Source organism: Miscanthus floridulus, chromosome 9, assembly GCF_019320115.1.
Source record: "Miscanthus floridulus cultivar M001 chromosome 9, ASM1932011v1, whole genome shotgun sequence".
In the NCBI taxonomy this organism is placed as follows: Eukaryota; Viridiplantae; Streptophyta; class Magnoliopsida; order Poales; family Poaceae; genus Miscanthus; species Miscanthus floridulus.
This window is the reverse complement of record NC_089588.1, coordinates 5,384,561-5,399,666: the sequence shown is the minus strand read 5'-3', so window position 1 is coordinate 5,399,666 and position 15,106 is coordinate 5,384,561.

Below are 15,106 nucleotides of genomic sequence, written 5' to 3'. Positions count from 1 at the left end.
ATGGTTGTGTCTTCCTATGCTTTAGTGGCCAGTCGTTGGTCAAATGGTAGATCTAAGGGCCTGTTTGGCCTAGTACACCCTAGAGTCTCATCTCTTGGGGGCAATCACTCTTTATCCCACTGTGGAACATGACTGGCAGACATCCTAAATTGTTCGTTATCGAACCGTAGTTAGATTATGCCTAGTTGCCTTTAGGATTTTAGCCTACTAAGTTGTTCTGAATGGCAATGTCTTACCCTAAGGATAACCGTTAGGATTTTAGTCACATGTATCTAATCCATTATTATGGATCCTGGTCGCATAGATGGCTTGTCACGTAAACAGATGCTTTAGCAGTTTATGGACATTTCATACTTGTAGAATGCCTCGTGTCATGCATCTGGAGCAGCTTTCTTACATATTAATCCTTCTTTCTTTTCATCTAACAGCCTTGACCATGACCAGAAAAAGATCAAAGCATATGTTGGCTCCAAGACAGTAATACAGGTATAATTAAATCTGCCCTTGGATCCTCAAATCTGTGCCATTGTCTCCCTTTGTAGTTGACTGGCTTTGTCACACAAGATTTTAGGCTAGTTACGGTTTTTAGTCACATTGTTTTAGGTGAGGATATTTACATTTTTTTAAAGGAGATGCATACCGAGAAACTATTGGTTGCTCTGGATACCAGTGACCAAGTGAAGCACCTACAAGAAAATACCATTCAGCGTATGGCCTTCAACTTCATTTTAGTTACAGTAGATAGGATAGGAATAGTTACATGAAATCTGGTGTCAGTAGCTAGGTACCATCACTGAAAGTGGCCTCTCTTTGTGTATCCACTATGTGGTTCCTGCTATACAATTATTCCCTCAAAGGCTACCATTGAATGGCCCTGCGCGTCGCACTCGTTTATTCAAAGATTCGGTGGTCTCCAAAGTGAGAACAGGAGTTTCGACATTCTTTCGCGGTCTTCCTCGTCCTCTTTTCTTACTTTCAGCTATCGATGCTGTATTTTCTTCCCGTCCTCCTGATGCTGTATTTCCTTCAACTCCTTTCGTTCGCGGTCGTCCCCATCCTCTTTTCTTATCTTCAGTTCCCGATGCTGTCTTTTCTTTCCCTTCTCCTGATGCTTCATTTCCTTCCCCTCCTTTCCTTCCATTGCTTTCTTTTATGCTAGCCGCAGCGATTGTTGGAGTTCCCGTTGATGGCGATAGTGTCTGTACATCGTCTGCATCTTCATTCCGTTCGTGCCCCCCTCGTTCCTCCGGATATTTTGCAAAGTACTCTTCCTTCTAAGTATCATCCACCAAAAAAATGTTAGATAGACCCGACAGTCTAGAACAAGTTGTTGCAAATGAAATATTTTAATATGCAGTAAAAGCACAGACCGTGATAGGTTTTCCATTTGAGGGTAAGTATTCCAGGTTGCGCTCAGAATGGAGCAATCTCATGCATATTCTGAATCTAAAACTTTTCATTTCCTTCCATACAAGCGAAAGTAGTGCATGTCATGTAGCAGCTTTTGTTTTAGTATGTAGCAATTTGGAAGTGACAATAATTCTAAGACTCACCGGTGTGAAATCATGAGCCATTTGATCTCCGTCCCATGCCAATATATATTTTATTACATACGCCCCACATGAAATACTACAACGGAACATAAACATAAGTAATTGGAGTACAACATTAATACAACAAAGGAAAAAGAGTACCTGTTGGTTTGTTGCGGTATGTTATCATAGGGAACTATATCCCAGTCGCGCAAGTTAATTGGTTTTACAAATATAACCAAGTCTCTCTTGACCGAATACTCGATGCATGTCTGTATGCCTTCCACCTAGTGGATGGCATGATACATGTTAAAGTTTGATCAACCTGTAGTTGTAGTTACATAGAGGATCTGTACTTACCAATGCCTTCTTTAGGTCTCTGTCTCGCATTCCTGGTATAGAGTTAAGTATTTGTACCTCTATCTTTATAAAATTCAACACTAGGAGAGCCCAATGGTTGTTGTTGATATGCATTGGCACAAAAACCTAGGAAAAATAATTGAAAACTATTGAGTGTATGGCTAGAATCCAAACTGGCAAGATTTCCAAAATTCATAGTACAACACGAGATAGCAACCAAGCAAAAGTGTCAAAACAAAATCAGTATTACGTACCAAATGCCTTCCTTCACATTTTTCAGCAATTATCTTCCTGAATGTCGAGCGTTCGTCAGGACCCAGATTATTTGCTGCCAACTTATGGGCTTGGAACGTTGTTATATATGATGCTGACTCAGTCTCCACATTACTGATATGAACAAAGGCATTTAGGACCCGCAAAAGGTTGAGTTAGTACATAGTAGGTGTGTGCATGTTTGTACTGATGACATGGATCTGAAATGATATTACCTCATCTACTATAAAGCCCCCTGTGACATTTTGGCGCAGCTGTTCTGCTGTAAGAACATGGCCATCTATGTGTACAACCGTAGTGTGGTCGTAACTTGATACTAAGAAGATGACAAATTGTAATTATTGTCGATAATGGGCTGTCTTGGTTTGATATGTGTAGTGGGGTTGCTGATAATATGCTTCCCTGGTTCATTATTTGTAGAGGAGTCGCCTTGCTGTTGCATGATGTTTTCCGTCGTACCATTTCTTGCAGTGGGTGCTTCATCATTTATTCTTGCCAATGTCTATTGGAAACGTTTGCGGTGTGATTCCTGCAATTGGTATTTTTTATTAAATTCCAAAGTATCTATTGTAGCACCAGACATGAACTAGTGATAACTGAACTTGTGCAGATGTAATACCTGCAGATGTGAAGACGTAGTCATAGAAGATGGCTGAGCTTTTGCAGATGTAGGCATAGGTGGCTGAACTTTTGCAGATGTAGGCATATGTGGCTGAACATGTGCAGTTGTAGGAGTAGGCTGAATAAGAAGCTGCACTAGCTGTTGGAATTCCTTTTTTTACAGCGCACCAAAACAGCAACACCAAAAGCGTACAGGGGAGTGGGTACCTCGAGGCCGGCGACCAGGGTGCGCGGGAACCCGTCAGACTCGAGGAACGCGACGACAGAGGCGACCACCGCCGCCCTCGCGCTGGGGGCGGGTGCGGTCGCGGGGCAGGGCCACCGGCGATGGAGGCGACTACCATGGGCCTCGCGCTGGGGGCGGGGACGACGGCGGGGCAGGGCCACCGGCGCGACGCCGTGCGAGGGCAGCTAGGGTGAGGTGCGTGCGGGATTGGGGAGTTCGGCGGCTACGGAGGCGACTACCATGGGCCTCGCGCTTGGGGCGGGGGCGGGGGCGGGGCAGGGCCACCGTCGCGATGCCGTGCGAGGGCAGCGGGATTGGGGGAGTTCGGCGTGGGGTGGGGGAGTACGGCGAGGACGTGCGGGATTGGAGTCTGGGGGCGGCGGGGTCGGAAGTGAGTGTGCGAAATGACCATAATGCCATTGGACGAATAAAATCAACAAAAATAGCTATTTTAGGTAGGCATCACGAAGCATCAGCAAGCGTTAGAAAATATTTTCAACCATTGTAAAAGGCCTCTAATAAAAAATAATAATTGGTGATGCGAGGAGTTAAGCCCTGTACTTTTTTGTGCATAGACAAATGCTCTACCAGTTGAGCTACCTGCCCAATTTTGTTCAAATTGCCACTACAAATTATTTTAAATTTGATTTAATCTTGAAAGATAGATTAATAAAAAACAAAAAATGTCGTTACAAAAATAATAATTGGAGATGCGAGGAGTTGAAACCCGTACCTTTTTCATGCATAGACAAAACACTCTATCAGTTGAGCTACATCCCCATTTTGTTCAATTTGCCACTACAAACTGTTTTAAATTTGATTTAATCTTGGAAGATAGATTGCCCTAAAGGGCGCGGGGGGAGTCGTCCTCCGCTGGACAAGGCACTACGGCGGCGGTGATCCGGACGCTGGCGAGGAAATGGATCTGCAACGGCGACCCCTGCCGTCGGACGGGGCAGAGGTACGGTGGCGTCGACCCCTGCCGCCGGGTGCGGTAGAGGCGCGGTGGCGCGGACGCCCGCCCGGCACGACAAAGGATCTTTCTTTTTTATTCATAACATCCATTTACCTTTTATGTTCAGTTAATGGCTCTCTTGTTGTTGAGACACGCGCTGACTCTAACTGATGAAGATGATGACCATACTTCTGCAATGTTTTCAGTAAGCGAAGGATCTTTCATGAAATGTACTATTAGCATCCTCTTGTTAGGCGTGGTCATTAACACTTGGTATTGAACTATTGATGTGGTTTCCTGATACCATTCTACATTATGGCTTGGGCAATTAGCATCTTGCAGCGCCGCAGACAGAGACAAGTCTGTATGACATTTCTAATATGAATATCTGCATCTTTATTTTCTTATATATATTTTTAATCTTGCTTTTCTTTGAAAATCAAGATCAGGATTAAGTTATGCAACCTATATATTTTCTTGAAATTCAGCTTAGAGGCAAAATCTGCACAACTTTTAATCTATTATGCTCCAGTGTTAGTGTGTTACCCCCTCCGTCCACAAAAGAATGCAGTTATGGTATCCGTGCCGGTCAATCGAGTTCAAGTTTGACCAAATTTATAGTAAATGGTATTAGCATTTATATCTCTAAATAAATTTATTATAAAAATATATTCTATAACTAATCTAATAACACTTATTTTGTATCATTAATGTTTGTACTTTTTATACAAATTTAGTCAAAGTTCAGGTTGTTTGACTCCTCGATATTCGAGAATTGTACTCTTTTGTGGTACTATAATTTGATCACTCGCAACATCTAGTCTCATTAATTAGGACCTTCTCTAAACCTCCAAAATTTATGTTCAGGAGGCAGCTGCTCTAGCCCCTACAGAGGTGGCATTCATCTTGCAGTCGGGTCAAGGGAGGGAAGTACATTTCACCGTTGCACCGGACTCCCCCACCACACCTCTTAATGGTATCTATTTCGATAATGCTTCGGCTAAGGCGTCCGTCCCGTGTCGGACGTAGCTAGCTGGGCCTGCGGACCGGCCCATAGCCTGCTCTTGGCCCGTATACAGAGTTCCTCAAAAACAAAACAAAAAATAAATAGAGCGACGCATCGTTCCTTGTTTCGCATCGTCGTTGCGGGCGTCTCCACCGCACCGCCGCCGTTAGCTCGCTTCTTCTCCGCCGCTACGGCCATGACCCTCTCCCCCCACTCCATGGCAGCCCCCCCCAACTCCATGGTGGCTTGAGCAGCCTCCCTCTCTCCATGGATCCAACCACCTCTCCTACACGTGCGCCCTAGACTGAGGCAGGGGCGCTCGGCCTTGGCTACGAGTGGAGGAGAGCGAGCTCCATGGCGGCGTGGCGACGGCGCATGCGAGCGACCGCAGCTCGCGGATTCGGGGCGGCGACGGCGCCTACTGCGCGAGTGGCTACGAAGGTGTGGGCGAGCGTGGTCGTTGCGTGGCCAGGCACGGCAGCATGCCAGCGAGCGCGAGGCGCGGGGAAGAACAGCGACGGCGGCGCGGCTACGCGCAGTCAAGGCAAGCGCGTTTCTCGGGCTAGGGTGGCGACGGCGCTTCGCGAGCGCGCGTGCTGCGGGAGAGGGCGGCGACGGTGGCCTGCATGGCTAGGCGCAGAAAGGGGCACGCGGCGCTCGGTGGAGCGGCGGCGGTGTGCCAGAGCGGGCGCGGGGAAGGGGACGACCCTGTAGCGGAGTCGCTGATGGGTGAGTCCCACCCATCCGTGACCCTGCCGTGTGGGTCCTACGTGGCAGCGAGAGGGAAGGGGAGGGCGCGCTGTTGCGGGCGGCTAGGCTGCCTGCCCTGCGCGAGCGGGAGAAAGGGGAGGGGGAGGGCCGGCTGGGCTGGGCCAGCGCAAGCGTGGGAGAGAGAGGAGGGAGGGGCTGGCTGGGCTGGGCCTCAGCGGCAACAGGCCAAAAGGGAGAGGAGGGGAGGGAAAGAAAAAAAAAGGTATTTCCCTTTTTCTAAAGGATTTTTGGGAAAGACATCTATCCTATTATGACTTAAACGCGAAACTAAACACACGAGAGCAACCAATAAAAACTGTGCAGCGGCATGAATGCAACAAACATTGTTTCTACCTTATATTTCTTTTTGCTTTATTTTGTAAAATGATTATTCCTCCCTAGAAAAATAAATACAAATAAACAAATTAAATTCAAACTAATTCAAATAAATTCTAAATTTTAGAATTTGAAAATTAGGGTGTTACAACAGTTGAGCTGCATCTCCAATTTTGATCACCTTCTACTACAAATTGTTTTAAATTTTAATTGATCTTGAAAGATAGATTAATAAAAAATAAAATTGGAGACGCGAGGACTTGAACTCGGTACCTTTTTCATGCATAGACAAACGCTCTACCAGATGAGCTACATCCCTATTTTTTTTTATCAATTTTCACTACAAATTATTTTACATTTTATTTGATCTTAGAAGATAGATTAACAAAAAATAAATAATTGAAGATGCAAGGAGTTGAACAGTTGAGCTACGTCCCAAATGTTGATCAGTTTCTACAACAAATTGTTTTAATTTTTATTTGATCTTGGAAGACAGATTTATTAAAAATAGCAATCGGAGATGCGAGGAGTTGAACCCCGTACCTTTTTCATGCATAGACAAACGCTCTACCAGTTGAGCTACATTTTTTTAAATCTATCTAGTCTTGGAAGATAGGTTAATAAAAAGTAATAATTAGAGATACGATTACCTTTTTCATGCATTGATAAGTGCTCTACCAATTGAGCTACATCCCCAACTTTGATCAATTTCCACTATAAATTGTTCTAAAATTTATTTGATCTTGGAAGATAGATTAATAAAAAAATGAAGATGCGAGAAGTTGAACAGTTGAGCTACATCCCCAATTTTGATCAATTTCTGTTATAAATTGTTTTAAATTTTATTTGATTTTGGAAGATAGACTAATAAAAGAACAACAATTGGAGATGCGAGGAGTTGAACCCCGTACCTTTTTTCATGCATAGACAAACGCTCTACAAATTGAGCTCAATTTTCTGCTACAAATTATTTTAAATTCATCTAATCTTGGAAGATAGGTTAATAAAAAACAATAATTGGAGATGCGAGGAGTTGAACCCCGTACATTTTTCATGCATAGATATATGCTCTACCAGTTGAGGTACATCTCCAACTTTGATCAGATTCCACTATAAATTGTTCTAAATTTTATTTGATCTTGGAAGATAGATTAATAAAAATAATAATAATTGGATATGCAAGGAGTTGAACAGTTGAGCTACATCCCCAATTTTGATCAATTTCCCGTACAAATTGTTTTAGATTTTATTTGATCTTGGATTGAACCCCGTACCTTTTTCATCATGCATAGACAAATGCTCTACAAATTGAGCTACATCCCCATTTGAGATCAATTTTCCTCTACAAATTATTTTAAATTTCTCTAATCTTGGAAGATAGGTTAATAAAAATAATAATTGGAGATGTGAGAAGTTGAACCCTGTACCTTTTTCATGCATTGATAAATGCTCTACCAGTTGAGCTACATTCCCAACTTTGATCAATCCACTATAGATTGTTCTAAATTTTATTTGATCTTGGAAGATAGATTAATAAAAAAATAATAATTGGAGATGCAAGGAGTTGAACAGTTGAGCTATGTCCCAGATTTTGATCAGTTTCCACAACAAATTGTTTTAATTTTTATTTGGTCTTGGAAGACAAATTTATAAAAAAAATAGCAATTGGAGATGCGAGGAGTTGAACCCCGTGCCTTTTTCATGCATAGACAAACGCTCTACCAGTTGAGCTACATCCCCATTTTTGTTCAATTTTTCACTACAAATTATTTTAAATCTATCTAATCTTGGAAGATAGGTTAATAAAAAGTAAAAATTACAGATGCGAGGAGTTGAACCCCGTACCTTTTTCATGCATTGATAAACGCTCTACCAGTTGAGCTACATCTCCAACTTTGATCAATTTTCACTATAAACTGTTCTAAATTTTATTTGATCTTGGAAGATAGATTAATAAAAATATAATGATTGGAGATGTGAGGAGTTGAGTAGTTGAGCTACATCCCCAATTTTGATCAATTTCCACTACAAACTATTTTAAATTTTATTTGATCTTGGAAAAAAGATTAATAAAAAATAACAATAGGAGATGCACTCTACCAGTTGAGCTACATCCCCAACTTTGATCAATCTCCACTACAAATTGTTTTAAATTTTATTTGATCTTGGAAGATAGATTAATCTCGTAATTCTAGTCTAAGTCATATATCGGCAAACTCGTTTTTAATACAAGAGGTGTGACAGTTCAAATCTCGTATTTCATCACAGCTGGAAAGGTCCACCACAGGTCCACAACCCAACCAGCAAAGCTATTGCTCAGTTTGCAACTTTGTTTGATTTAGCGTTATGAATTATTTTATATTCCTTATTAATTTTTCATATATAGAAGACCATTTTTGCGCTTACACTCACAAGTCATAAGGATCCACACAATGGAACAAGTGCCATCAGATTTTTGTCCATTACTAGTCGATGAACAGATGCGGTCAACACATGAAAAGGAGGCGGCGGTTGTGGTGATTTGCACTATATATCATTGCAAACCGGCAACCACTCCGATCCCTTTAATTTGTTAAGCGAAAGAATAGGACCCTAGCGTGTTCAGATTAAGCAGCGATAGCGCTCGACTAAGAGTTGCTGCCCTCACACTACCAGAGAACAGACTTTAGAACGATGTCCCAATTTAACATTAGTCTTAGCATTTTTTTTTTGTCCCCGGAACTAAAGGTTCCTTTAGTCCCGGTTGGTAATACCAGCCGGGACTAAAGGTTCCTGCCCAACGGACGACCATTGGGTAGGAACCTTTAGTCCCGGCTGGTATTACCAACCGGGACTAAATGTAAACCTTTAGTCTCAATTGTTAATACCAGCCGGGACTAAAGCTTTTAGTCCCGGTTTGGGTAATGCCCCGGGAATAAAGATTAATCTCCAACCAGGACTAAAGCTTAAAACTGTAACAGGCAGTCTTTTGAGCCGGGACTGACAGCGTGCTGTCCCGGTTGCATTTATTGCCGTGCTCTAAGCTCTAAACTCTAAAGCTCTAAGTTTTAGTGCTGGTTGCATTTATTGCCGTGCTTTACGAGCTGATGACCAGCACTGAACTTTTAGTCCCGGTGCTTTACTTGTACCTGCTTGCATTTACGAGCTGATGACCAGCACTGAACTTTTAGTCCCGGTGCTTTACTTGTACCTGCTTGCATTTACGAGCTTTAGTCCCGGCTTGCATTTACCTGCTTGTATTTACGAGCTTTAGTCCCGGCTTGCATTTACCCGCTTGCATTTATTGCTGACACTGAAAACGAAGACCTTTAGTCCCGGCTGGTCCGATGCAACTGAATACGACCAAATCAATTAGTCCCGGCTGGTATTACGAGCCGGGACTATACCTTTAGTCCCGGGCGTTTACAGGAGCCTCGATGGGCCGGCCCGGTACGCAATATGTTGGAATTGCTGTCCAGTTCCACCTATTAGCACTACCTCGCTTGCTCAGAAGAGTGAAAGCTAACTTAAAAGCTCAGCTCTCGAACCAAGCAGCACGAACTTGAACAGGATTGTACCGTTGATCCTTGACTAAAGGTCCTTCGTACTTTAGTTTATACAAAATGTTGAACATTATAAACGTACGTATATTATAGCAGCGTAGAATGCGTATTCAAAAACCAAAACGAATCATCAATTAAAAATAGGAAAGAAAGGAAAATAGAAATAGAAACAAAAAAACCTGGTAGCAGCGTGAAAATAAAAAAAAAGAAAAATAGAAATAGAAACAAAAAAAGGGGAAAAACATTTAGTCCCGGTTGGGTTTACCAACCGGGACTAAAGGGTGCGGCCACGTTTGCTCGGCTGGATGACCTTTAGTCCCGGTTGGTAACACCAACCGGGACTAAAGGTCCCTCTTTAGTCCCGGCTCGATGACCCAGGACTGAAGGTTCCACCTTTAGTTCCGGGATCGTTGTCCCGGCGCGGTAACCGGGACTAAAGGCCGTTACCGCCCGGGACAACAAGTCCATCCTGTAGTAGTGTCATATATCATCAGTCCGGCCTTCACTAAGAAATCCTCATGTCCTTTGCAGTTGCATGCAGCCGTCCAGGTCCAAATTCGAATGCAAACAGCACGTGGCAGCAGCATGCATTGCAAATGTACAGCAGTGGTACGCAGCTCTACTCCAACCAAGTTCATTCATTTCCCATGTCACTAGTTGCTATAGCATATGCCATCTACCGCTGTGGTCCAAGAGCAAAACGGCCAAGAATGAACTGACAACGTCTCAATGATTGGGATTGCAGAGGCCAGAGGAGCTAGCTAGCTAGCTAGGTAGTAACAAAGAAGGAGCAGCTCGGCAATGCAATTAGCCGATGATATTGGATCGATATAAAGCCGGCCGCGGCCGGTCAAAGCTGTGGACAGATGGTCATTGGCCAACTCCTCTTCCATGTGGAGACGCATGCACTTGTAGCAGTTCGTTAGTTGGCAGTGCTTTGTTTACTACTCTAAATAAATTGGACCGGTAACAGCATTTTAACAAAGTTTTTTTTTAGCGATTCACAAAGGTAATATATGCATATATGGTGTATATATAACAAGGTTCAAGTTCATGCGAGGTCAGTCGTCATCAGCTCATCAGTGGCATATGTAACCAACTTTCAGAAAGCTGAAGAATTTAGCATGTATTATTAGGAACTGAATTTGTACATGTTCTTTTTTTTCTTGGAAAAGCAGAGCTACTGAATTTATATATATTGGATTGGATATGCTGTGTGCACTGTCCAAAAGGAAGGAGCAATCTATCTGGGTGTGATCCGTCTGTGACCTACTGGCCGTACATCACCCACGCCCCTACGGCACGGGTCTGAATCTGGAAGCTTGTTGGTGCCATTATTGTTGTTCGATCGCGCAACTAACCAAATAAGATTCGTTCTCAAGCTAGTCCAAGAAACGAATGTGTGATTTGATCACATGCATGACACTGCGCGGGTAGTTAGTTAAACTTAAACTGAACCGAAAGAAACTCCTCCGGCCGCTTCATATATATACGCGGCGCCGGATATGTACAAATAGTGGTCAAATTCAGATGAACTTCGCTTCACATGGTCGGCGTTTAGGACTCTGTCTGAACGGATGACCATCGCCTTGTTCCTTTGGGCTGTTTGGCTTATAAATCATGATTGAAAGTACTGTTCACTACTGGAAACAGAGATTTTGCCGAGTGTAAATTTCTTTGCCGAGTGTCAAAAATCGGACACTCGGCAAAGATCTTCTTTGCCGAGTGCTGCACTCGGCAAAGAATTGCACTCGGCAAAGATTTCTTTGCCGAGTGCCGGGCACTCGGCAAACACAGGCACTCGGCAAAAGACTTCTTTGCCAAGTGCCAGACTCTCGGCAAAATCTCTACACTCGGCATAGGCTGCCCGTGAAACGGCGCCCTGCCACGGCCTTCTTTGCCGAGCGCCTGCGGTTAGGCACTCGGCAAAGATTTGTTTTTTTGTTTTTAATTTCTTTGCCGAGTGCCCCCTGCATGACACTCGGCAAAGGGTGTCTTTGCCGAGTGCCAGCCATCAGGCACTCGGCAAAGAATGTTTTGATTTTTTTTTTAAAATTTCCTCTTTGCCGAGTGCATCCACAGGAGCACTCGGCAAAGAAATAAAAAAAAAATTAAATCTTTGCCGAGTGCCGTCCAGGGGGCACTCGGCAAAGATTTTAAAAATAAAAAAAATTATCTTTGCCGGGAGCGCCAGATCTGAGACGCTCGGCAAAAGAATTTAAAAAAAAAAATTAAATTATTTGTCGAGTGCCAGATCTGGGGCACTCGGGCAAAGAAATTAAAAACAAAAAAAACAACTCTTGCCGAGTGCCTCCCCTGATCCGGCACTCGGCAAAGCCGCGGACTTAGCGTTTTAGCACCGGTCCGGGCAGTCACTGACCAGCCGATCTCCCGCGCCCACGCCTGCCCGCCCCGAGAGCAGCGCGACAAACGGAGACACGCGACAAGAGAAGGCCAGCGAACAGAGCCGCCGCGCGCGGCAGCGCGCCAGCGTCCAAGCCCCTTGCCGCAGCCCAAGCCGCCCACACGCCTGGCCCTGGCCCCGGCAGGCCGCCCGCTTCGCGCACCTGCGCCGGTCGAGCCGTGCCCGGCCGGCCCTTCCCCCAGCCGCGCCGCCGCTGCCCGCGCGCCAGGCCGCGCCGTGCCCCCGACTGGCCCTTCCCCCGGCCGCGCCGCCCTGACCCCGGCCGGCCCTGCGCCCCGGCCGCGCCTTTTTTCCGGCCTTGCCCTGCCCCCGGTCGCGCCCCGTGGACCACCCGCCCCGACGCCATCCGTGCTCGACCCCGTCCCCGACTCCGCCCGATCCCGATGCCGCCCGCCCCTACCCCGTCGCCCGTCAGGTATGCCTTCTCACTTATTAGTGTCGAGGTAGTGGTAGTTGTAGTAGTATTAGTTGTACTAGTGGTAGTATTAGTACAACTAGTGGTAGTATTAGTAGTAGAATTAGTGGTGGTAGTAGTAGTACAACTAATGATATTAGTTGTAGCAATAGTGGTAGTAGTAGAAGAACCAATGGTAGTAGTAGTAGCAATAGTGAAAGTAGTAGTACAAGTAGTGGTACTACTTGGATATATTCTTCTGCATGGATTGATATCCAAACTACATGGCTTCTGTTGAGCCATATGTGCTTGTCGGCCATCGTGCCGTTGTTTTTTGCAGGTTTTGGAAACCTCACCGTGCAGGGGAGGTTCTGCCGAATTTTTTTGTAAATAACAGTATTTTGTTCCATTTTTGTAGAGAAGAGCCCGTCAGAGTTGAGTCAGAGTTCTCGCCACCGTGTCGGTCTGCCTGCACCGCGTCGTCTCGCCATTGCACCGACCCGCCACGGCCCCGCTAGCCTGACTCCGTCGCCACCCTAGGTATAACCCCTCTTTTCGTATCATTGTCGTAGATCGCGTAACCCAGTTAGGCGTCTCCCGTTCGAAAGAGATACGGTTGGAGGTATGCAGATCTTTGCATATCTATGACCGTATCTATTTCGGATTGTCCACGCTTTTTGGACAGCCCACGGATGCGTAGATGGGTTGCCAAAATTCTGTCTCAGATAGGAGTAGAGCATGGAAACTAACCTTATCTACACATCTGCGGGTGGGATTAGGACCTATCCTCACCTATTAGACAGTAGGAACACCATGTACATGCAATTAATGGTTACATTACTCGCCAATACATATGTTAGAGGATGGATGACCGTCAGTGGATGTACACGGGCTGGAGAAGTCAGAGTGATTACACCACAGAATGGATGAACAAGACCGATGCTTTCTTGAACAGTGCATTTGGCAACGCTGCTAAAGGACATTGCCTAGTTTTGTGTCCCTGCAGCAAATGTGGAAACAGGAGAAGGGTAAAGAAGGTGGAAATAGGTAAACATCTTGTGAAGAATGGATTTACGCCGGACTACACCCGGTGGGTCCACCATGGTGAAGCCCATCATATGAGAGAGGAGGTGGTGAGACCACGGGTGGATGCTTTTGATGCTGATGCCGGGGTAGCAGACATGTTAGATGACTTTCACCAAGGACAGTTCGATGAGGGACGTGAGAAGGAGGAATGAAGAGTCATGACTACCACATATGGATTGAGCGGCTTCTTCCGGCGATGGTTCGAGGCTATGTCCCGGAGCATGTCTGGCAAGTGCTGGCAGAGTTGAGCTACTTATTCCGCCAGCTTTGTGCCAAGGAGCTCTCTTGGACCGTCATTGATGACTTGGAAAAAGCGGCACCCGTGTTGCTCTATAAGTTAGAGAAGATCTTTCCACCCGCCTGCTTCTTGTCGATGCAGCATTTGATTGTGCACCTCCCGTATGAGGCACGGATGGGGGGGCCCGTGCAGAACCGTTGGTGCTATCCAATCGAGAGATGTCTGAAGACTCTTCGCAAAAAATGTAGAAATAAAGCCAGAATTGAGGCTTCCATTGCAGAGGCATACATTCTAGAGGAGGTGTCGAACTTCACAGAGAAATACTACACTGAGAAACTTCCTAACGTTCATAATCCACCCCCTTGTTACAATGCTGGCGAAAATGAATCGAACCTCAGCCTTTTCCAAGGGCAACTTGGAAGCGCAAGTGCATCGACCATTAAGCAATTGAAAAATGAAGAGTGGCGCAGTATCATGCTATATGTGTTGACCAACCTTGTCGAGGTGCAACCGTTCATTCGGTAAGTTCTAAACGAACTTGTTTCATTTCGCCGTATGTCCTTGTTTCGTCGTCCAACCCCCTTGTTTCTCGTTGGTACAGGGAATTTCTTCGTCAATCCTGGCATGGATCAAGGCAACCTACCCCGCAAGAAAATGATACCCTTCTTTCACGGGGTGCGAGACTAGGGAGCCCCGATTTCATTTGTTGGTTCAAACAGAAAGCCCAAACTGATGCGCCTATAAGTGATGAGTTAAGACAAGTTGCAAATGGCTGTGCCGTTAGGGTCAAGTCATTTACCGGTTATGACGTGAATGGATATCGTTTTCACACAGCAAGCTACAAGCAGAGTCGGCCCAATCGACAAACCACAAACAGCGGAGTTGTTACGCCCGGCACTGATGGACTCGACTATTATGGAAGAATTGAAGAAATCTACGAACTATCATTTTATGGTTCCAAACCTCTTACTCCTGTCATATTCAAATGCCACTGGTTTCATCCTGGTGTAACGAGATGGACCCCTAAGCTTGGGCTAGTCGAGATTCGACAGGATTCCGTCTATCCAGGAAAAGATGTCTACATTGTGGCTCAACAGGCCGTCCAGGTTTATTATACGTCATACGCGTGCAAAGACGCCGAGCATCTTAAGGGTTGGTCTATTGTGCACAAGGTATCGCCACACGGTAAACTACCTGTCCCAAACGATGAAGATTATAACTTCAACCCAAACACATATGATGGAGAGTTCTATCAAGAAGAGGGGCTACAAGGGAGGTTTGACATAGACTTAACCGAAGAGATAGGAATGGAAGTATATAATGAAAGGGATGATGACGAGGACGCTGGAGACGAGGTGCGAA